The sequence below is a fragment of the Cottoperca gobio genome, chromosome 14, assembly GCF_900634415.1.
Source record: "Cottoperca gobio chromosome 14, fCotGob3.1, whole genome shotgun sequence".
Taxonomy (NCBI): domain Eukaryota; kingdom Metazoa; phylum Chordata; class Actinopteri; order Perciformes; family Bovichtidae; genus Cottoperca; species Cottoperca gobio.
The window spans coordinates 23446100-23468563 of NC_041368.1; positions in this window are offsets into that span (position 1 = coordinate 23446100).

Sequence of the window (22464 nt, forward strand, 5' to 3'; positions counted from 1 at the left end):
AAGTGCAGTTTTGAAGTGAACAAAGGAACACATGGGCATGTGAGCAGCCTATAAAACAAGCAGGGCAGCAGAGAGGAGAGGCGGAGTGGCTTTAGAATGAGTATCTGTAAACAGATGCTTTTTCTGACCATTGCTGAAGAGAAAAACTCACATCAAGTGTGCGCCTCTAACTTTAATAAGCCATCAGCTAGATGTAATACTTTGCCACAGATACGTTGGCCTCTTAAGATAAACCCTGCGACTGTGAAGAGTGAAGAGCCGGGATGCATGGAGAGCTTACTGTATGTTCGGGAACCTGTCCAAGTTTTAATGAGGGTAAAAGGACACCGCTCTCATCTTTATTTCATGGCAGTGTGTGCTTCTGTGGAGTCCTCGGAAAAAAAGACTTTCTTGGTGATAAACAAGGCCTATCTGGAGGAGGCCTTGCAGCAATGAGCAGACCTATATCAGGCACTGTTGCATGGCAGATAATATGAGCTGCTGGCACTGGGGGGGGGGGGGGGTTGCTGCAGACTGGAGGTAGAATCTGTTCCACAGGAAAGGGACACTGTGCTGCTGCCACCGATGTCCCATCATTAGCCTCTGTGTCCTCTGTTTTCTCTGCTTGCCTCTCAGTGTCCTGTTCACCCTCCACAGAGTGATGGGGAGGGCTCTCTGAATAGCAATAACCCTGGCCAGCGTCAATCCATCTTCTCCTTCATTAAGAGGGCTGCAGCGTTATTGCTGGGCTGTAATGATCCCACAGATCTGCCTCCAATAGGCCGACTCTCTCAGGCTTTCTGAGATATCATAAAGGAGAACACATGAGTCGCGCCGGAAATGTATGTGAATTATTAATTCTTAAGTCCCTGGAGGAAGTTTATGTGTGTGTGTGTGTGTGTGTGTGCAAATGCGCACATTCCTGGCTGCTGCTTTATACTTCATACAGGTTGATTCAAAATGTATGTTGCCAGCTCCTTTGGCGCTGGGGAGTTATTGCAAAAAAAGTCAAATGAAAGGCTGCAGTAATATTAATGCAGTTCAGATATACGGCCACCGCTTCGCATTCACGTCTCGGGATGGTAATGCAAAAGAGATGATGCTTTATGCAAACTAATCCAGCAGCAACACATCAGCAGAAACTGCAGGAATGAGAGAAGAAGATGGAGTTCAGAGCTCTGGTGCATACACACTACAGCAGGTTCACTCCAAACCTTCTTATGTTTGCTAGAAAATAAAAGTCCTGTAAAAAAACACAAGCTTGGAGTATCCCTCTAAGAAGCCATTAACAGTGATGGTTCTTCCTTACATCCGGACATCTAAATGTGCTTTCTGCGTCATGTTTTGAATATCAACCTATATGGAAATACTCAGGCATAATGAGTATAAACAAAGAGATCATTGGAGATGATTAGCATCATGGCAGCAGTATTGTTATATCTGGTGTTAATCAGATTTAGAACGACATTTCCTCCTTAATATTTCAATCCTGCCTCTGGGGATCTTTGCATCTTCCTTATGTGCTTCATTAAATAAAGGTAAAGGTTCCATGCAACCAGAAACTTTTAGTTCAGTCCAAATATGGTGACTAACGCCAAACAAAGGCCTCAAATGTAACGTAAACAGTTGTGCCGTTTATCTTTGAAGATCCAGAATTGGATATTTAATGCCCACCTACAGTACAGTACTATCGTTATATTTACCTACGTTACAGCAGCTAATGTTTGACTGTAACAATCATATTTCAGTGTAAACTAAGATGCAAGTTTGTGTATTATTTTGAAAGGATTTCTGTTGTAATATTAGAGCATTTGCAGTTTGTTTAATGCCTAAAATAAATCACCTGTGACAAGAACATCTTGTGACTGTATGAATTATGACTCTTGTCTGTCTGGAACTAAGCCAGAAGTCGTGTAACGCTGTTATTAGAGGTCGGATGGATGGATGTGTCAACAGGACAGGACGCTGCTGACATCCTGTCAACGCTTCCTTTGAACCACGAGCAGGATGTGTTTGTTCGTAACGGTCATATCTACCAGATTTGCAAGGCACTGAGAAATGATGCACGGCCGATCAGGAGATCAGAAAACACTCACGTGAGTCATTTTCATACAATATAATATATTACTATAGTTTGTCATTTAGTTTGGAGCATCTTTTGTTGTTTCAATGCATAAAATGCACAAGCGCCCTCTTGTGGTCATCAAAGTAAGAGTTGGTGTGTTTTTTGTGATCTTTCGCTAACACTCATCACGTAATTGTTGAGTCCTACGCTTAAATAAACAATAACTATGCAAGTGGTAGCGTTTTGGACGGTAAACATGTCAAGATCAGAAAACTGGGATATGGACACTTTTGGAAGGACATGAGCTAGTTAGTCATTAAGGAGAAGAAACTGATGCCTAGTGATGGCAGCTGAAGTTAATGTTAAAATCCATGTTACTGTGTTAGTTTCAAAACAACTGGCAGCTTAACATTATCTACATGCCTTGTTAGGTTCATTCAGAACAGTAATGATCCATGAGGTTCTGCACCTTTAACCATCTGGTCCGTGTCAGTGTAGTCCATAACCTTTAAGCCTTCGAGTCGCCAGTCTGATCGCCTCTCAGTTCAAGATCACAGCTACTAAACAGTAGTAAAAACGGGCCAAGAACGGTGCGAGGTTCATACTGATAGACTGCCTGTTTAGAGGGCTACACGCACGCCTGAATGCAGCCATTATTCATAAGCAATCCAATCAATTATCCAACAGGGAGAGGTGAAACAAAATCCATGAACTCTCGAGTCAATGAAGTCAATGAACTCTGACCTTTTCAGCAATCTCCAGCCACCAACACTAATCAGACAGCTGTACCTACATCGACATACAGAGGATCCGCGACGGAGCTGCAGTCACGTAGTCCGGACTCCGAAACAGTTTGAAAGCCTCCCAAAGTCCCACACAGATTATAAAAACAAGGCGAGCAAAGAATGAAGGGCTGGGTTTGAAAGAGTGATAAAGAATAAAGGCAGGAGAGGGTGTGCGGACACATCACTTATCTGCTGCTGATGCCGTGTTCACCTCCGCCAAACAGATCTGTCAGACTGGAGCTTCTCAAGGCTCCTGAGGGGGAACTCAATAGAAAAGGGAATCCAAATATCTCCCACTTTCTCGGGCCAAAGTAAATAGGCGCTGAGCGTGACATTATTGATAGACCATAAACCAACAGCGCGGTTGCTTCTCAGTGTCAGTTACTGCTGTCAGAGCAGTCAGTGCAACTGTCACTTCCTGTCACTGCGGTGGAATATTTTCCTTGTATCAGGAAGGGAAATGGAGCTTACAAAATCAACATGCAGTCAAGTGGAGGTAGAAATATGTGCATGAGTTCACATTTTCTCAACTCGCATGAACAGTGAACTGACTCCAAACACGCAAATGCCTTTTAAGTTTTCAACTTTTGAACCAAATGGAACCAAACTCTTTTTGGTGGCAAAGCAGCAACATCTCAACTGAACATTTAACTTCATGCATTATACACGCCAAAGAGAGGACATGACCTTAGTTTGAACATCACGATCAGGCCTCCGCTGACTTAGTGTGGCTAGATGCAAAACACTGCATCATGTTTGCAAATGAGCAGGTTCAGCAGTGGGATGTGTTTAAGATCAGAGAGTTATTCAGAAAAGAAAGAAATGTGTAGTGAGGTTGGAATAATCTGCTAAAGAGGTTATGTTGTCAGTTTGTCCGTAGTCTGTCTGTCAACAGGATTACAGAACTACGGGCCTGGTTTCATGACACTAGTTGAACGGTGTATCACGGGCCCATTCGGATTCAGTTTTGGAGCCGATCTGCATCACGGGGTGGATACACAAACAGAGTTCAACACTGGGAATATTCACGTGAACGCCCCCTCAAGTCACTTGGAAACAGATATCAACGTGTTAGTTAATCGCTCTGAGCAATAAAAACATAACTGTAGGAGATTGTGGAGCCTCTCAACCCTCTAAGAGTTGGAGAGTTTGATAATGAGACAAGAAGCACTGAAGTTCTTCTGGAGGCTTGTGAGGTCTTAACACCATACGATGAACATGTGGTTCGGTTCTTTTCAATATAATTTCAACATAAATCATCAATCAGACCTCAAAAGATAAGAAGAAGAGAGGGCTAGATGTAGAAAGAGACACAAGTCCTGGTTATTACTTAATAAACAAGCCGAGATGGACGATGCAGAAAGTGTTGAGACCTTCTGGTATCCAAAGTAACTGAAGCACAATGCAACACGGACGTGATGCATGAATGAGCAGAACAGCACAATAAACAAAGTGCATTCAGGGAAGTTCAAGATCAAATTACAGTTTAATTGCCACAACTCTCCATGTTTATTATGACTCTGTATTTTCAATAAACTATCGCTTCTCGTTTCTGAACTAATTAAGTGTAACTTCCTTTTTTATTTTTTTACATTTACACATTTCTCAACCCTTCCAGAACTTTCTTTTATTACACCTGCAATCATTTGCACTTGCTTTTTGAAAATGGAATTATTCACGCAAGACCGTCACTAATTGGAGCATCGTCACTCACTGTGGCCAGCCCCCCCTTTCAATATGTAACACCTGATTAAACTGTGACACAAAAAGTGGAAATGAAGTTCATACCTTGATGTTTTTAAACACTGAGTTAACGCTGTAGCTACTCTCCTTTACTCGCTGTAGCTCCTTCACAATAAAAGCTGGTTTGCATTAATTGTGTTGTTTCAATAGTATAATATGACTTATTAATTATTTTCTGGGGAAGTTTTTGCTAATATTTTCAAACTGGCGTCCATGTGGGTCAGCAGGGCTGTGTTTGGGTTAGTGTCTGCTCCCAGTGGGAAACTGCTTCACTCAGCACCTCCTCTTCATCTTGGTTGGATTGCTTGATCAATGAATGGTGAATAAAGTCATCTCTATGCGGCGCTGACTCTGCTGTAGTCTACAGACACAATCAGGGAGTCCTGGCTAGCAAATCAATTCACCAGTTTAGCAAACAGGCTGGCAGAGTGTGGCAGTGGTATAGTCCCACGGTAAGAAGCAGCAACACGCCACCTGTGATGAACATTTACATGATCTTGTGTTCAGTGTTGGAGCGAGAGATCGGCCGGAGAATCGGAGCAGCGGGGGCGGTACTGCAGTCACTTTACCGCACCGTTGTGACGAAAAGAGAGCTGAGCCAGAAGGCAAAGCTCTCGATCTTCCGGGCGATCTTCGTTCCTACCCTCACCTCTGGTCATGAACCCAAAGAACGAGATCACGGGTAAAGAGGACCGGAATGTGTTTTCTCAGACGGGTGGCGTCTCCCTTAGAGATAGGGTGAGAAGCTCAGCCATCAGGAGAGACTCGGAGTAGAGCCGCTGCTCCTTTACGTTGAAAGGAGCCAGTTGAGGTGGTTCATCTAGTAAGGAGCCACCTGGGCGCCTCCCTAGGGAGGTGTTCCAGGCACGTCCAGCTGGGAGGAGACCCCGGGGAAGACCCAGGACTCGGTGGAGAGATTATATCTCCTCACTGGAAACACCTCGGGATCCCCCAGTCGGAGCTGGAGGATGTGGCCCGGAGAAGGGAAGATTGGGGTTCCTTACTGGAGCTGCTGCCCCCGCAACCCGACCCCGGATAAGCGGTAGACGATGGATGGATGGATGGTTCAGCGTTATCCACAGAGCAGAGTAGCCCGGTACAAGTGCTGAAACTATAGATAATAAGGCTGAGAGAGAAGCATATGAGAACAATCCCAGAGAGACGGTTCCATCAATGTGTGTGGGGTTGTGGTTCTGAATGAAACCTGTTGAAACTTTTCTTTTGAGATAATTTAACAAATGTTTGTGTTGTTGCGATATGAAATCCTTGTCTTCACAAAATGAGCAAAAAGCAAATGTTGAAGCGAAAGAAAGCCACGGTACTGCTCCTGCTGTTTCTACGGTTGCTGTTCTCCCGACCCTCCGCGTGGCATTAATACGGATACATTTAGAATCTAGAATCCAAGATCATCTAATTGCTCTCACAACATTTGTAATAGTACATTCTTCCCTACATGGACCAATAGTAGAAGTCGTACGTTCGTAACTAGTAAAAACATTGTTTTCATTGAATATTTTATAAAGTCTGCAACGTGAGAGCCGTGAGTCGGACCATTCAGAGAAGAGTATTCTCTGTGGTCATGCTTTCATTAAACTGAAACATGCATAACATGGTGACACGTTCTGGCGTTGTGATGCTTCACGAAGCTTTCGTCGTACGTTAAAGATGCTTTAAGAACAGCTGACACTATGTGACTTGAATGTAAATGCAGAAAAAGGCTTATTCCCTCTTTCAAATGTTTAATCTTTTAGTTTGTGCCAGGCGAGCGGAGATTATAGCTCATTGCAGCACTGAATTGTTATTAATTTATTAGTCTGTTATGATCATCTGTTCATTAGTGGAGAGAAACTAAAGTGCACTCTGTCCCACTTCCACTCAATTTAGCAAGACATCTCCCCGAACTGCTGCAGTGTTTCCTTCCATGTGTGTACACTGCCAGTTGCTCTTCCACCTAAGACTAGACAGGACCTGCAATATGAGAAGACTATCGTCAGGAACACACAACGTCCTCTGCAGGAGGCAGAACGTTTGATGGCAGAGTAGGAAACATTGGAAGACACGGACTGCTTATTTCGATATGTGTTTACTCTCACACACATAGAAAGATTTCAATAGATGTGTGTTTTGTTTATTTCAATTGGCCCTTATTCACAATGCCATGGTAACGAGGCTCACGCAGCGCTGAATTCAACAAACTCAATCAACAAAACGTCCAGTCAACAATGCAATGGTACACACGGACGGAAAATAACTAATTAATTCTGGGTTTGCTCAGTAACACGGTGTTGAAGATAAAGTCTCAGACAATACCCAATTGTGATCTGGACGGCAGCAGCGGCAGGACGCCTTAGTTCTGATGAATTAAATATGCTGCATGTAATGACTTTTGCCAAAATAAGCCAAAAAGCACAGGCAGCGTACTTAACCTTGGCTGCTTGACGGCCGCTATCTCCGTTCTCTGCTTCACCTGGGGATTGAACTCAATCTAATGAGGAATACTGATGAATGAGGAACGTGACAGACTGCGTGTGAGCCTCTATCAGAGAGTCCCCGGATCCACAGGAGGGTGAGGAAGTGTGTACGCACAAACAACAGTTAGAGCCTCTTAAAATTCAACCAAAGCTTTCTGAGCGAACAGCAGCAGCAACTGAAGAACCTTCACACGTTAAACCACAAACCTAAACGTGCTGTTTGTGTTTGTCTGAAGAACGGTGGAGATTAATCAAACAGACCAATTACAGATTGTAAAAAAAGGACAGCTTTGTTGGAGAAGCAATTCAGGCACAAAACAACAACAACAACACATGTGTGTGTTCCTTTGTTACTTGTGGGGGGGAGTTTGAATGAAAAACAAACACAGGGGGCAGAGAGAGAGAGACTGGAAGAGCAGTGCTGTCTCTGCTTCAGCACTAAACCACACTGCAACAGTAAACACTTATATTCTTTATCTCACCTCTTTTCAGAAAAGTTGAGAAACCGACCACACAACTTTATTTCTAACTTCAATAAGAATTGCAAGAAATGTCCACCCCTAATATTGATTTCCAGTGGCCCCGGCAGCCTGGAGGTTTGTGTTGGCTCAATCAGCCCCACTCAGTAAATCAAACTCCACACTGATAGTTTCTGGGCCGGTGGGAAAACATTTACCAGAGACTTTTTCTGGGTCCTGGAACTGAATCTAGAGCCGGGTCCTTTTAGTACAACAAGGTGAAGCACTTGAGTTCCTGGATTGGTGGGAAAGTTCCTTATGAGGAAAATGGCCCAACACAATTATATTTTCTGTACAGCTTTTACTGTAATAACTTCAAACCAAAATCTCCTTTCATGTTTTAACACCTTAAATGAAGATTGTAATATAAAACCCTGCTCCACGCACATTGTGTCCAATGATTCTTCCTGTTGACTACAAATCTAATGTACTCGAGCAACATGACACTGTGGCACGAATCAAGATGATAAAACTACAGTAAAATCTTAACGTGACAGTAAGCAGAGCGTAATGCACGAGCACACTTGATCAGTTTTATGGCAACTCTTACATATCCGCGAGGCGTCCTTTTCATCCGCTCTGTTCACTAATGAGTTTCACACCTTAGTTCTGCCCTCCAGGTGAGGACTGGGAGGTTACACGCTGTTCGACATGGCTGCGTATTGTGCCGCAGTCCACCGTCAAGACCCAGACGCTGGATCTTTGTATGACACGGCTGCTGCCTTTAACTGGAAGATCTCCAATATGAGAAGCACGCAGGGCCAGGTTTCCTTCCAGTCGAGGACTCCACGAGACGACGTCAGTGACGAGCAGCGGAAACACTCGTGATGTTTGACTTTAAATCTGCGCATCTAAAAACATCATTCCTTTTTCTTACTTGATAAAGCTTCAGTAACTATTCAAATGCATGAGCCAGATGCTGATGAACAGCATGTGGAGTCGATGGCATGATGTTTGAGCAGCCTGTGTTCGAGTGGCTACATCACGGCGACGACTCGACCTCAGATCAGGATCCACTTTAAAATCATTTTTATGATCTACAAGTCCAACGTGGACCACAGGAGTGAAGAATTACCTCACAGAACAATCTGTTTTATGTCTGACATCATAACTCGAGCCATCAATTAGTCCGTTAATAAAACATTCATCACAACAGTCTTCACCGTTGATTTATGACATTTGTTATAGAAAAACGGTTTCAAAATCTCAAATATGAATATTTTTAGTGTGATTAATGATAATTTTGTTTGCTATGGTAGAAACATTTTAATGAAGAAGAAGAAGAAGAAGAGTCATACAAAGTGTGATTTGTTTCCTCTCAGTATTTTAATTGGAACTCCCCATGAACGTATTATAGCAGAACAGGAAACATTGCGTAGTGTACCTTTAATAAATCCTCTAATAAGTAGGTACATCTGCACCTAGTTATATATCGATAAGAAAGCATATTCTGTTTAATGCTTCATGATTTAGGAAGTGTATTTAAACTACTGACGTGTTTTCAATTTAGTCCCTGAGGAAATCTAACCTCTTATCTGGTTACAGTCAAACAATACAAAAAGCCATCAGACAGGCAGACAGGCAGACAGACAGGCAGGCAGGCAGACAGACAGACAGGCAGACATACAGACAGACAGGCAGACAGGCAGACAGACAGACAGACAGGCAGACAGGCAGGCAGGCAGGCAGACAGACAGGCAGACATACAGACAGACAGACAGACAGACAGGCAGACATACAGACAGACAGGCAGACAGCTCTCACACCTGCACACATCACTGGACAAATTACACACATGAACACCAACACACACTTCCATCGCTATATAACATGATGCAGTCGTTGGCAACCCAACCTATGAGTATCAGACACAGTCGGACCAAATGGGTCAAAAACTAATTTGATGCAATAAATGACTCCACATCTGTAATTTGCATATTTATTGTCCTTCTGAATTCATTAGCATTGGGAGTGCAGGGCCTGGTGTGACATTATGACTTAAATGTTTAGTAATAATAACATATTTGTATCATCTTGGCAGGTTTTACATAGTAAAAAAACAGCCAAATAAACACACGGAAGACAAACCAGCTAAACACTGGCCCATTAAATGCAGCGATTAAGCGACAGACCAACGACTGCCCCATTAAAGATAAACACTGATGGAGTAAATACGGGCCCATTAAGTAGAAACAGACTGGCCCATTAAGTGCCAAGATAGAGTGACAATTAAGACTTGCCCAATTGAGACTCTACGACTAAAGAGCGGCTCATTATATATAAAGTGTGATTGACAAAAATATGGTCCAACACTTACTAGAGACAAAACAAAAAGCACTGAGAAATTAAAGAGTCGTAGAATAAGAATAGTTTTCAATTAATAACTTTTTCTGGTAGTTTATGGGTGAATTTTCTTTTTTTTTTCTTTTGTAGAGGAAGTGCATTTCCCAAAATGCCAATCTATGAATGTTGCTTCAAAGTAAGGTGTTGAAAAATCATCATTCTGATATTAGAACCCAAATGATGATATTAAAAGGATCCATTTAAAAAATAAAATCCGAATCTGACTAAAGGGTAGGACCTAAAGCGTTTGTGGGAAAGCAGCAGTTAGTGTTTAATGGTCGAGTGCTCACTCAGTCATTCTGTCTGAGACAGACCAACTAAACTCTGACACATTAATTATTCAGACCTAGTGACTAAACACGAGCCCATTTAAAGGCTAAGGCAGACTGACTGACTAAACACTGGCCCATCAAACACTGAGGCAGAGAGACGGACCCGACAGCACAGCATCTGTTCAGCATTTTCATTCTGGCTGAGGGGGAGGCTCACCACTTGACCCTGGGAGTGCCATCCCTATCACTGCAAATGCCCAAATAGCTGCGTGAAGCCGACCGCATGCTGGTCGGACACAACGCCCTGATATCAGGCTGCGCCCGATTTAAAAAAGGGAAGGGGACAAACGTAGAACTTAGCCTCAGGATACCGGGATACATGGCGTGTAACTGTACCAACCACAGGCTGCTTTTGGTGCATCTGGTAGACGATGGTGTTTAACAGACCAGACGGCAACACATACGGCAAACAACTGTTCACCAGGACTGCATTCAGTAAACAATGATTTGCTAAAAACATTATGCAAAGCAATGCAAGTCATCACTTTTGATGTAGCTGTCACGATTTGAATAATAAAAAGGAGAAATGTTCAGAAGAGATGAAACAGAAAAGAGGGGTGGAAAGGAGAACACTGAGTCATGGAGAGTGGAAAGATAAAAGGAAGAAGAACGCAAAACAAAGAGGGAGTGGACGAGAGAGAGATGAGTTATTCAGAAGGCAAAGAAGTGAGTGAGGAAGATGAAGAGAGACAGACGCACTGAAGTTTGACGTGACATCAGCCTAGTTTAGATTTGGGAACTGAGCAGCACTTCCATAACTGGTTTCAACTGTACCAGACAGAGTTCTTGTTATTTTATTCTTAGACACTTACTACACGAGGAGGGGAAAACCATTTATAGACTGCAGAAAGCTCCTGTCAAAATGCACACAGCAGAGGAAGCTGCGGACAGTCCACTGAGCAATGTGGGGCTTTAAGAGCACAATGATAACCTGTGAGGGTCGGAGCTCATTTAGGGCCGGCCTGCAGAGAAGTGAATGTAAGAAGAGAGCTCATTTCAGAAAGCCCGAGAGACCGATGCACAGAGCAACTGCAAAATAAGCTGCGGCTCAGGATGGGCTCTGTCAGTCTGTAACGTCACGATCTGACACCAAGACAGACAATGGACTTGTGGCGGCCAAACACTTCCGGCTTTTCGGTGGTTTGATCAACAAATTGTGTGTTTGGTTTGGAAATACTTACAAGGACACTCATCTCATAGCTTTTGTGTTCACTTTGGCCCGTCCTGACATCAAAAGAGTACAAGCATTTGAGGACTACACAGTGCTTGTCCAATGGATGAGTACCGTCTGAACCCCCCCCCCCCCCACACACACACACACACACACACACACCCTTCCAACGTGAGAATTGGGAGGGCTGCCTCTGATATTTTCTGGAACTTTCTGTTTAGAACTTCTCTCTCAAGTTTTCTACTTAATTAAAAGTACAACCAGACTCAACCTCCTCAATGCCTTTGAGAAGAGACTGTGACCCCGTATGAAGGCGTCCCTCTATATGACGACAGGCTTTTCAGTGTGGGCATTTGGAAGAGCTTTAAAGCTTCACTAAATCACATGCAGGTTCAACGCTGACCTGTTGGGGAGTAACATGGGGTGGGAGAGGGGTACAAGAAGGTTTAAGATTAGGGTTTGACAAATTGTTTATACAATAAAGTCAGGCTGAGCCTCCGGGGGGCTGAATGTAAGTCAGAACAATGTGCTTGTAAGTAGAGGAATACCAAAATATGCCCAACTATCTTTGTGAGAACCAGTTTGACCAAGTCCTCAGTGGGTCTCCGTTTTGTTTATCTCGTGGACGCATGTGCCCAGAGCACCTGGGTGTCACGGTCCTCTCAATGGGGTCACACTAATCCACTGATCAACAGGTTTCAGTATGAAGCTAAGATATGCTGCAATGCGCTAACATAGCGGAGGAAGAAAGAGACTGCACGCTAATAAACATGGATGTAAGAAATGCTGGATTTAAAATACTTTAAAAAAACAGCTTTGCAAATGTTTTATGGAGGAAGAAGATGCATCTGAAGGATACACACAATGCGTTTTGGGGAGTAACACTGAATGTATAATTCATAACCTTTGTTTGTTTACAACAGACCGTATGTAAGAAGTGGACGTCGTCATCGTGACGTCACCCTTTGGTTTGTGGACTACGCGTTTGAGAACTTTTCTTATGATTAACTTTCATGAACTGCAAACGCAATGTGAAAGACAACATCCAGAGGAGTCTCCTCCTGCTGGATGTTGCAGAGGAGTCTCCTCCTGCTGGATGTTACAGAGGAGTCTCCTGCTAGATGTTACAGAGGAGTCTCCTGCTGGATGTTACAGAGGAGTCTCCTCCTGCTAGATGTTACAGAGGAGTCTCCTCCTGCTGGATGTTACAGAGGAGTCTCCTGCTGCTGGATGTTACAGAGGAGTCTCCTGCTGCTGGATGTTACAGAGGAGTCTCCTGCTGGATGTTACAGAGGAGTCTCCTGCTGGATGTTACAGAGGAGTCTCCTCCTGCTGGATGTTACAGAGGAGTCTCCTCCTGCTGGATGTTACAGAGGAGTCTCCTCCTGCTGGATGTTACAGAGGAGTCTCCTGTTGGATGTTACAGAGGAGTCTCCTCCTGCTGGATGTTACAGAGGAGTCTCCTGCTAGATGTTACAGAGGAGTCTCCTGTTGGATGTTACAGAGGAGTCTCCTCCTGCTGGATGTTACAGAGGAGTCTCCTGCTAGATGTTACAGAGGAGTCTCCTGCTGGATGTTACAGAGGAGTCTCCTCCTGCTAGATGTTACAGAGGAGTCTCCTCCTGCTGGATGTTACAGAGGAGTCTCCTGCTGCTGGATGTTACAGAGGAGTCTCCTGCTGCTGGATGTTACAGAGGAGTCTCCTGCTGGATGTTACAGAGGAGTCTCCTGCTGGATGTTACAGAGGAGTCTCCTCCTGCTGGATGTTACAGAGGAGTCTCCTCCTGCTGGATGTTACAGAGGAGTCTCCTCCTGCTGGATGTTACAGAGGAGTCTCCTGTTGGATGTTACAGAGGAGTCTCCTCCTGCTGGATGTTACAGAGGAGTCTCCTGCTGCTGGATGTTACAGAGGAGTCTCCTCCTGCTGGATGTTACAGAGGAGTCTCCTCCTGCTGGATGTTACAGAGGAGTCTCCTCCTGCTGGATGTTGCAGAGGAGTCTCCTCCTGCTGGATGTTACAGAGGAGTCTCCTGCTAGATGTTACAGAGGAGTCTCCTCCTGCTAGATGTTACAGAGGAGTCTCCTCCTGCTGGATGTTACAGAGGAGTCTCCTGCTGCTGGATGTTACAGAGGAGTCTCCTGCTGCTGGATGTTACAGAGGAGTCTCCTGCTGGATGTTACAGAGGAGTCTCCTGCTGGATGTTACAGAGGAGTCTCCTCCTGCTGGATGTTACAGAGGAGTCTCCTCCTGCTGGATGTTACAGAGGAGTCTCCTCCTGCTGGATGTTACAGAGGAGTCTCCTCCTGCTGGATGTTACAGAGGAGTCTCCTCCTGCTGGATGTTACAGAGGAGTCTCCTGCTGGATGTTACAGAGGAGTCTCCTGCTGGATGTTACAGAGGAGTCTCCTCCTGCTGGATGTTACAGAGGAGTCTCCTCCTGCTGGATGTTACAGAGGAGTCTCCTCCTGCTGGATGTTACAGAGGAGTCTCCTGTTGGATGTTACAGAGGAGTCTCCTCCTGCTGGATGTTACAGAGGAGTCTCCTGCTGCTGGATGTTACAGAGGAGTCTCCTCCTGCTGGATGTTACAGAGGAGTCTCCTGCTGCTGGATGTTACAGAGGAGTCTCCTGCTGGATGTTACAGAGGAGTCTCCTCCTGCTGGATGTTACAGAGGAGTCTCCTGTTGGATGTTACAGAGGAGTCTCCTCCTGCTGGATGTTACAGAGGAGTCTCCTGCTGGATGTTACAGAGGAGTCTCCTGCTGGATGTTACAGAGGAGTCTCCTGCTGGATGTTACAGAGGAGTCTCCTCCTGCTGGATGTTACAGAGGAGTCTTCTCCTGCTGGATGTTACAGAGGAGTCTCCTCCTGCTGGATGTTACAGAGGAGTCTCCTCCTGCTGGATGTTACAGAGGAGTCTCCTCCTGCTGGATGTTACAGAGGAGTCTCCTCCTGCTGGATGTTACAGAGGAGTCTCCTCCTGCTGGATGTTACAGAGGAGTCTCCTCCTGGATGTTACAGAGGAGTCTCCTCCTGCTGGATGTTACAGAGGAGTCTAGTCCTGGATGTTACAGAGGAGTCTCCTGCTGCTGGATGTTACAGAGGAGTCTTCTCCTGCTGGATGTTACAGAGGAGTCTCCTCCTGCTGGATGTTAGAGGAGTCTCCTCCTGCTGGATGTTACAGAGGAGTCTCCTCCTGGATGTTACAGAGGAGTCTCCTCCTGCTGGATGTTACAGAGGAGTCTCCTCCTGGATGTTACAGAGGAGTCTCCTGCTGCTGGATGTTACAGAGGAGTCTTCTCCTGCTGGATGTTACAGAGGAGTCTCCTCCTGCTGGATGTTACAGAGGAGTCTCCTGCTGGATGTTACAGAGGAGTCTCCTCCTGCTGGATGTTACAGAGGAGTCTCCTCCTGCTGGATGTTACAGAGGAGTCTCCTCCTGGATGTTACAGAGGAGTCTCCTCCTGCTGGATGTTACAGAGGAGTCTCCTGCTGGATGTTACAGAGACTGCAGGTTTAAGACTCTTCTGCATTGACTTCACTTTTCGGACCGGACGCTGCCGCCTGGTTTACAAGGCATGTGTGTGTGAGTGTGAGTGTGAGTGTGTGTGTGTGTGTGTACACTGCAACAGGATACTGTACTACAAACAAACACTGCTCTGTTTACTTGCGGCAGTTTAAGCTCCGAGGTTGGTGTTATATGCTGATGTGTTTGTCATGTCATCATTCCCTCTGTGTCATTACATCTGCTTTGTCACTCTATTATCCAGCCATGCGACACGCTGTTGGCAGTCTCAGCTCTGTTTTCAGAGATAGTTTATCACAGAGTATAATTGAATACAGAGCAGTGACATTAACTTATAATTGACACACTACACACTGATACAAGTCATAAAGACAAAAATGGGCAAAACAATTGGTTGCAGTTCATTTTTAACTTCACAAATCTCCAATAGAACGACTTGCTTGTCTCAATTTACGATCAAGGCATCATATATATCGTATATTATAGTTTCCAATCCAATTCAAATCATATTGAATGGGGAGTTCCAGTAAGTACAAACATGCAGAAACGCTGCTACTGTAAAGCAAACAAAGTGCTTTTATATTTGTTGCATCACATTTAACATGAGCGCAGCAGAAACACACATCCTGCGAAATCAATAAGGAAAGAGTTGATGTTATGTGTCAGCTGTGTGTGTTACTGCAGTGTAAATGTCATTCCCTGGCTGTGTGTTTGTGTGTGTTCGATTGTGTCAGGCTCGACATAATCTAACATAATCACCAAAACAAGGAAATAAAGCCGAGGTTCAAAGTAACCGGATGTGTGTAGTTTGTTGTTTCTGGGTGATGACACATTTTGTATTTAATAAGTGTCAGGATTATGCAACTTTTAGGGATTGGATAACCAACGGTTGTGTGCAAAATGTGTGTGTGCAAAATGCATCTTCAACACGTATAATTCTGTCTCTTTGTAATTGCTTTCTCTACATCGTTTCAGAAAATGTAGATTTTTCCCACACAAACTCCAAATTCTGCAGCACTGAGTTATCAGAGAGGAGTTTGGGATTAAAACAGCGACGATATGATGCTAAACATGTTGCACAGTGTGTCCTGCAGCAGTACATCTCCATTCACAATGAAAGCCTTTGCTAAGCCTTCACAATATAAAGCATGTGCATAGCGCCTGCCAAACGGGCCATCGAGGGCTCAGCGTGGCATTTTAATTGAAATGAGATGAAACATTCGATCTGTCACTCAAACGTGTCAAAGACTTCGAGAGGTTCTTTTGAATGAAGCAGGAAGTAATGATTTAATGTTGAGATGATTTCTTGTTTCTGTGCGTTAGCGCCGTGTGTTTTGTCCGCACAGACACGGCGCTGCTGCCGCCACTTTCTTTCATAATGCCGGTACTCTTATTTTATAACTGTCCTGCAAATATTTCAGAATAAAAGCCTCGTGAGGATTCTGTCTGAATTAAAAATAAACTTCACTCTGTGACATGTTCTACAGCGATACACACTGAAGCTGCTCGTCTGATGTCAACGTACGGTCCAAAGATCATTTTCACTTTTTATTTTTGCTGTGAAAAATAAGGCAAGACTCTGAATACCTAGAAGTTGAACTCCACACGAAGAGAAGATGCGAAGATGCTTCGCCACAGAATGTGTTTTCAGCCCATCGCTCGCAGAAAATGGAAGTGAATGAGAGGTGAATGTTAATTTGGCGCATGGGTGACTGTGGCCGACTGCACATGTTTCCTCTGTATTCACAGGAGATACGCAGACGTGTGGTTTTGAAATCCAATCAATTATTAAATGAAACTGGATTTATTCTAAATGTGTCTGATACTGCTGGTGTTTTACTGCGTTTCTGCATCACTGTGGCTCTGCAAGAAATATGATGTGTAAAAAATGCATCATAACAGTATCATACATTAAAACTAATTATAATAATCTTTCCAGTGTGTTAGGCAATATGATGAATGATTTATAAATCAGCCTTCGCAGATGTTGCACCAATCTAATGAAGTATCTTCTCAGGTTTAATGGACTATCTAAAACTATTCACAATTTCACAATACATTTGCCAGAAAATGTATAATATCTCAATAAATACAGAGCTGATACGCTGACATAACATCACATAGAAACATGTCTAAATAATAAGAGTAAGGGTTAAAGGAAAGAGACGAGAGCTGAAGCACAATCACATATCAGACAAACATAATTGACAATAAGTGTTAATGTGCTGCTTTGCATATCTTCTTATTTGATAGTAAACTGAATATCTTAAGTGTTGGGTTGTTGGTTGGACTAACGCAATATGAATCTGCCCGAGGGCTACAGGAACTTGTTGCGTGTATTCTCCGGCCCTAAAACGGACTCAAATATCATTCATATTCAAAGATGAGCCGTGCCATCAATCACTCTGAAAGTAGCGTCTACACGCACTTCTGTAGCCGGACCTCCTCACGTGGACCTCAAAGGACTGAAGGACTCAGTGTTCAGGATATACCATTCGCTCCACTTGCTCTCAACAAGGAGGACGAGAGAAGACAGACAAAAAGATGAACAATGTCCAATCTGACCCGTCCATTATGGAGAGGTCTGCAAATCTTAAGTCTTTGCTCAGAAAAGAAGAGTGAATGAAAAGACTCTCCCCGCGGCCCCGAGAGCTCAACGCACATTCATGAGGAGGGCAACAAGAAAATCTGAGAAAAAGGCGTCTGATGCGTTTTCTTCTGGTGCACTTAGGAGGCACGCAAGCGTGGAGATTTGCCCTACGAGCACATCATGTCAACTGGATGGGAAAAGGGGCCAGTTAAGAGGGGGGGGGGGGTAATTAAATACTCTTTTAATCCCATCTGGTGCCATATTAGTCCTTAGAATAGTTTCCAAAGTCTGAGTGTGCTTCCTCTCTGCTGTAGTGTAACGACGTGGCTGCAACTCTTCATTGTATTTCAGACTGACCGAGCAGTAGCTGCAAAAGTGTCGTCATTGGAAGCAGAATTACTAACACATTTTATGAATGCGTAACGGAGAGTCATAAATCAAATCATCTTCTATAAACAGCAGTAAAGTGTGGTGTCCAAGTCACGTAGAAATGCTCTTTAATGTTCATAAATCTGTCGCACAACTTATTTATTGTACAGCAGGATGTTTAGCCAAGTGTCCCTCAGAGACACTCTGGTCAATGTCAGACTAAAAAAGGGTACGTTGGTAGGTTAAGAGGTTTAGTGAAGTTTAACTGTTTGCTGACAGAATGATGCTATTTGACTAAACAACTAGTGGAAGCCAACAGCTGACCCTTAAAGTACCTAAACCAGGAGTGCAGAAAACGCCTAAATAAAGCGTCTTCTTCATGTCTGCACACAGCACAAACCATGTAAACCAATCATGATCCCCGTCTCTTCCACAGCTGATTCATTTAACTCTGGTATCAGATCGCTTCTCGACGTCAGCCGATACCCAGAGATATCTGCATCGGCATCAGGAACAGTGAACACTCGACGGTGCTGTCCGAGGCAAAGACAGCAGAAATTGGATTCACCAGATGATAAACTATTCTATCTGTAATTTCATCATGTAAATTCAATTTCTGAATGAACTGACAGACCTGACATTATGGCCAGTGTAGTCACTATATTATGTTGTGTGTATACTAATTCATTTACTGTCCGTTGTATTTACTGTAACAGATTGTCCATGTCTGTTTAAACGTGTTACACAAACTCACATCTTAACATTACTAATAATAACACTGAATAAAATGTTTTCTCTTGGTGCTGAAATCACAGAGACGTAACGTTCAACTCCGCTGCACGATCTTTAGCCTCTTTTAGCTCATTGTTTTGGTTCGTCAGTGTGGTTGAGTCTGTACCGTCTGCGATTCCAGTATGAAAACTGTAATTATGAGAGAAAGTATTCAGGTATACGGCTCTGTATATGGACACCCTGGCATGCTTAATAAAACATGACATTGGACTTGAACATGCAGTTTATAATATCTGTTGATTGTCGCAGGTACATCCGTACCTCCAAACCGTTTATGTAAATAGAAGAGTGGATGGCAGGAAGCATTAAGGGCAGAAGACTGGAACAACAGTAAAGCATCACTTCCTACACAAGTTCAACATATCAACAATGCAGGCAAACAAATCTGTTTCACAACGAGGAAGCTTTGCCAAACTCCATCATTTACATAAGAATAAAAAGAACATCTCATATATTCAGAGAAGAGTAGGTTCAAGAAGACGGTCGGTACCTGTTGGGAGATGGAAACATTCATGCTTCCAACCCGTGTCTGGAATAGGAATGAGAAAGAAATGAACGCATTTAAGAAAAACTACAATAAAATGGGGTCCTAATTTAATTCTGCTCAACTGACGAGCTCTTAGTGGCTCTCTGAACGGCTCTGCTGCCGAACATGCATGTGATTGAAATAAGAGATGAGGACTCTGTGTCACCGTCTCTTCCATCTTGCACTTTCTCGACTCAAAATAAAAACAAAGTTAATAGCATCCTCATCAAAACCCAGACAGCTCCATTTAGTGCAGTCACAACAGAAGTCCATTCGCTGCTTCAACTCTGTCAAGTGAGACAAATATTGAGCCTGGCACTTCCACTCACAGACCTCATTGTGGGGGATAAACAAAAAGATGTGTACACTCAGTGAACCCAGAGATGTCACTAACTGAATTGACAGAGAAGAGGAATGATAAATAGTGAAGTGCAACATGGCATGCTTATCTTCTGACACAACAGCACGAGGGAAACCTTTGTCATTCTCCTCCACGCCACCATCTGATGTTCTCTCCATCTAATAAACGGCAGACAGAAGCTCATCTTTACACTTTGCTGCATCTCTGTACAAGTGTATCTACGAGGTGCCAGAGTGGATGAAAATAGCATCAAATCATCGGCAGGAGAGACGTAAACAAGCTGCCAGATATCATCAGAGGGAAGTGCAAAGTGCACCAGGGAGGGCACGGCAGCTGGAGCTCCGCTGAGAATCCATCCGGGAACAAAACAGACATCAGGGTTGAGTTTTCATTCAAAGCTTGCGTCATGAATGGGACATTTCTTTTACTCATTTAAGCAGCAGTTGATGATGAAAGCTATATGATCACATATGAAGCCTCATACATGAAAAGATACTCAGAGAGCGATGTTGATGATTTATGGACTTGGTGTCCCGTGCACGAGAAGAATTTTCACTCATGGAAAATGTGCGCGAATAATAATCGAACCCTAAAAGCAATGTAGATAAATGGATGTTATTCATTCTTTGATGCTCCATGTGCACACATTAACTCCTGTCATATCCAAAAACAGAATTAATTATAGAGCCAAACATTGGAGACTGCGTTGCTTTTGGCGACATGCTACGCTTCTTACTGTACTTTAACTTTACTTTCCCTGAAAAACAAGTTCCCCCATTGTTCCACCTGGTAGATGAGGCTACATTATGTCTATCAATCTGTATCTGTAAATCATCAAATGAATGTTGGGAATCGATTTCGATTCTTGGGGTCACGATTCCTGAATCAAAATCGTTTATTCATCCTAAATTTGCAAAAATAAAAACTTTTTACTAAACATTTTTGGGCATTTCTCAATGACTTTAATAATAACAGGTTAAAGTAAAAAGAATATATAAAAATATTGCCTGTTACATAAATAAAATTGGTCGGCTAAGGACAGCTGCCTTTTCATTTCTCAGGAACTCAAAAATAAATTGTACACGAAACAACAGGTCAAACTGGGATTTTCTCAACAGATCCCAATAATGCTTAACACACTTTGACTTGTGTGTAGGACGACTGTCCATCAGGAGCAATATCGAGCTTCTTTTGGAAGTTGTGAATCGATTCAGAATGTAAGACGAGAATCTCAATTCTTACATGAATCGATTTCCCCCCCCAGGCAAGTCAATTGATTCCACCAAACAGGGAATAGCATTTGTTTTTTATGGAGCTGGCTTTGTGCTTGAGCTGCTGTCTGCTGGTTTCTGCTGAGCAGGTGTGTACAGTCAGTTTCTGGATGTGTTTCACTAAAAACAGCTGCCTGCTGAGAACGAAAACAACACAATGAAGGTGAGAATGAAACAAAACAGTAAAGTTTCAGTCAGGGAACCAAAACACTGGGCTGAAGATGCAGAGCTGGGGGGAAGATGGAAAGTATCTGTGGGTTTGTCAGTACGAGTGACCCCTTTTACATACGTCATGCGATCCCTTGTCAATGTAAAGATAATAACTTTAGATATCCTTGTATGAGAATGCATGAAGCTTTTCTCTAATTGGAACCAAGGGACCAAGTCCAAACCGTGAACGGCAGCCCCAGAGAGCCCCAGAGAGTACACACACGTATACCATCCTCACATAATGGCACTCAACCCAAGACATCTTTCAGAAACAAGGGTCCTACAAAAAGTCTCTACATAATATCTTCAATAGATATTCTACTTCAATGCCGAGCTCGCTGCTGGGAAGTTCAGCTTAAAGACGGTTTAAAATGAGCACTTCAGCCCTTTTTCTAGGATATAACACAGCCAAGAAAAACATCTTTAATGCTTTAAAAAGATATTCATGTGGAAGAACAATACCAAAAAGAGACTTTTCAATTCTTAATGTAGCACACTCCCGAATACTTTTACCTGCAAGCCTTTCAGTAAGGGTGAGCAAATAATTCACAAGACTGTTCTTAAACACAGAGCCGCTCAGATAAGATTAGCCACTATGGCTGTGGATGAGAGATAAGTGTAGACTAATTCCTCATGTCTTAGGGGCAGAGTTCCTGCAGAGTCCCAGTGGGCAGTCCTGCAGCTGAAGCTTCCTAGAATGCTACTAGCTATGCCTGATCAGAGACGCCAGCTCTGCTATACTTGGCAGACAATTTGTACAGAGTGAAGAAGACATGTGGAGGCATTGGTCTACTGAAGGTACTTCCTGATTTGCCTCACATGACAAGTGAAATCTTTGCATGATGACAGCAATGCAGCCCTGGGACACATTAGCGCGACGTGGTTCAGTCCTAATCCTGAGGCCTGATGGTGGATTGGTATGCTACACACACTTTGTGGAAGCCCGATGACGGGAAATCTCAGCGAAGTCGACAACATGGCCGTCTGTCTTCAAGCTGGCAAAGATCACAGTGTAGCAAATATGGGACACCTGCTGTGTGACGAGCAGCTGAGAGCCAGGAGGAGGCTTTTCATCTGATTGGAAGCAAAACCAAAGCATGGCCATCAGTGGAGCTCAACATCTTTCCCAGAAAAAAGACAGACAAGGGGAGAGATATCTGTTTTCATATCAAACCCTTAACGGGCTGAAGAAGCAGCAGGATTAAAACGCTTTCTAACCAAACAATGCAGTGACCGACCCGTTTTATTACTGCACAAAACTATTTACTTTGGAAGTTGGCACACTGCGTGCAGGGTACCGTGCGGGTGTTCTGATGGCGTGTGATTCTACCCCGACAGCCGTACACGTCACAATCTTTGCCACTGTTCCTGCACTCTTTGAGGGAATATATATTTCAGGTGTCAAACTTGGC